General features: G+C 46.0%; 1 pseudogene; it reads right to left on the bottom strand.

The window, feature by feature from the left end:
* Nucleotides 1-134: 134 nt before the first annotated feature.
* Nucleotides 135-2,384, bottom strand: LOC146423107 (17S U2 SnRNP complex component HTATSF1 pseudogene; annotated as a pseudogene).
* Nucleotides 2,385-2,928: the final 544 nt, after the last annotated feature.

Genomic DNA, 2,928 nt, shown 5'->3' with positions numbered 1-2,928 from the left:
AGTTACAAGCTAGGCTCGGGTAAGGGTGGGGAAAAGTGGCCACAGGAAGAGGAGGGACAGAGGAAGAGCAAGAGGAGGGAATGAGGGACAAGTGTTTTCCCAATAGCATTACCCTGTTCCAATCACATGGCATGAGGTACCTGTTGGTGGCGTTCACAGAACCAACTTTCAGAGAGATAACTCTTAGGTGCAGCACTTTTTGGCTGCTGATGGTATGCAGCAATTCTTAGCTGCTACTTTCTCCAGTTCTCCAGTTTCTTTGCCAGCTGACTTCTGGATATAGTCGGGCTGTTCTTTAAACCCTCAGGTGAGACTGTTTTGACAAGCTGGCTCCTTTGCATCAGGATCCCCTAAAAAGGACTCCCACACCTTGAGCCTTCCTTCCCTTTCTCTTGCAGTCTCCTCCACCTGATAGTCTGTTACACCATCCCATGTTTCAGCATGGAGCTGACGGCCACCAAACCACCTTCCATTTAGAGTCAGCTTGCACAGATCAGCTTCCCTTGCTTCTTTAAATGACACAGAAGCCACGCCATCAGGGTGTCTGTCAAACAGGAGAACCTTCTTTACTTGGCCAAACTTTTCGCACTCTGTCCGTAGATCTTCTCTGATGTCATTTAGCACTAAAGGGTCCTCCTCAATGTCCTTGGGGTGAAACATATTCCTGATAATAATGATGCGTTCACGCCGCATTCGAGTCGCCCCATCTTTCTTCTCTGGCCTCCAATCCAGCTGTTTCTGCTGTTGAGACAACCTCTTCTTGTAGTCTTTCCATTTCTTCTTCTTTTTGCTTGCGTCATACTCCCCCTTCAGCTGGAACTTTGCAACTTCCACGTGCAATTTATAGCCTCGGATTTCTGCTTCATCCAGAAGCCTCAAAGCAAGTTGAACCGATTCTCTCTTCAGATAACAACAGAGGCCATCTCCTTTAAGATTGCCTTCCTTATCTTTGTACAGTTTGATCTTGTGTTCTTCTGTCTGAGGATCTCGCATGATGATACCGCACTTTGACATGACTTGGACAAACTCATCTTTTGTAATGTCTGCAGGCAAACCTGTCACATAAACATTTGTGTTTCTGTCTTCCTCAACATGAAACCACCCTGGCTCTAGCTTCCTTTTTCCCGATTTTTGTTTGGCATCTGTTTGTTTTGCTCCTGTCTCATTTGCTGATGGCTGTGTTGCTGATGTCTTAGACCTTACTGGTTGCTTCCTTGCAGTGCCTGTAGCAGCAGCAGATGAAGTTTGCGTCTCATCTGCATGGAAGCCATAGTTGGCAAGATAAGTTGCCAGAAAATCTTCTGTTATCTTGGGGAACCAGGCCTTCTTCTCCCGGTGCCACTCGTAGGCGGTGCCATCCACCGGGTCCATGTAGGTAAAGGGGCTGCAGTCGCCCTTGCCTTCGCTTTCGCACGGAGGTGAGGGTTAGATAAAGGCTCATCAAATCCTGCAAACACTGCCAGGCTGAGAATGAAACATGCTCTCATGTCATGGGGAACTGCTCAGTCATCCAGGAATCAAGAATTAAAAGGCACAATTACATCTGTGAAATGTTAAAAAAGGAAGCTGAAAAGAAAGAGTGGGTAGTGTTTCAGAAATCACATCTAAGAGATGACAGCAATGAGTTATAGAAACGGGAGCTAATATTTGTGAAGTCAAAGCAAGTATTTGTGGTGGATATGACCCCTGGCGGGTGTTGATGTGATTTCTGCCCAGTGATCTTAATGTCCAAGTGCAGCAATTCAATGAAGAGCATGTAAAAATGGCAGGAATAACTATGAGTCCCTTAAGGAGGCTTAGGAAAGTATAGTTACAAACAGGGAAAAGCTGCAGAGATCACACATCCTCATGGTAACACTGGATATCCTGAGAAGGGTAACAAAGCCGATCTCTGCCCCAGAAAGGTTTTGTTGGAATCACTAGCCAATGAGAACCTCTAATTCAGTGAAACAAATTTTAAGGTAAGAGCTGCACAGCTTTGTTGCCTAAAACCTTGCCCACGGGTTAGTGCTGGGCAAAGAGCAGCAAGCAGTTGAGGCATCCACTGCTGATTTGATTCCTCCCCACAAAAATTGACCTTTAATTTAGATCTGTAACATGGGGCTGTCGATATGCCTGTACCAGGTATCAACTGGCTAGGTACCAGGTACCAACTACCCATTTGGACTGGGTAAACCTGAAGTCTAAAAATTTCAAAGCAGACTCCTTGTCTACAAAAGAGGTAGACCTGGTCTCTCTAAATTTACCATCTGGCCCACTGTGATTTGGCAAAAAATGAATTAGAACTGGTGACTTTGGAATTTTATAGAACAGGTGTGTTTTGCATTAACATGCAAAACATGCACCCCAGCTGGAATAAACACTCACATAACGTGAGTGTTCATTTTTCTGAGAGTTTGGAGGGTTTGAGCAGGTCACCTGAGGTGGGCAAACACCTAACACCTCAACGAAATATGGGAGAAAACAGCTGTCTTCTGAAGACCTGTGTGCTTGGTAACAGGGAGAACAGTGGCAAGAGTGAGCAGGATTGCACATCGGAAACATTGCCTCCCGAGCTGGAGAACAACAGTTTGCCGGCAATTTCCCCACCTGTGCTGTAGAACAGCAGAAATCAGACACCAGAGGATATCCCAATGGTGATGATTCCGGACAAAAATCCACCGTGTCCGTGGTGTGGAACCCAGGCAGACTGCATGTTGGGCTTGATTGAACATCTGAAAAGAGCCCACGGGAAGAAGAAGATTCATTTCCAATGTGCAAAATGTGGTAGGGAAAACCCCAACTTTTACAGTATTGCCTGTCACGTCCCAAAATGCAGGGTAACAGTGGTAATGGCTGCAGGTGGGGAGTGGATCTGTGAGGAATGTGGATGTAATTTCAATACAAAGATTGGCCTGGGACAACACAGAAGACATGCACAGCCGGTGA

This window comes from Lichenostomus cassidix, unplaced genomic scaffold (genome assembly GCF_008360975.1).
Source record: "Lichenostomus cassidix isolate B80296 unplaced genomic scaffold, HeHo_3.0 HiC_scaffold_34, whole genome shotgun sequence".
Classification (NCBI taxonomy): domain Eukaryota; kingdom Metazoa; phylum Chordata; class Aves; order Passeriformes; family Meliphagidae; genus Lichenostomus; species Lichenostomus cassidix.
Note: the sequence above shows the minus strand (reverse complement) of the source record. Positions and strands in the feature narration are given on the sequence as shown.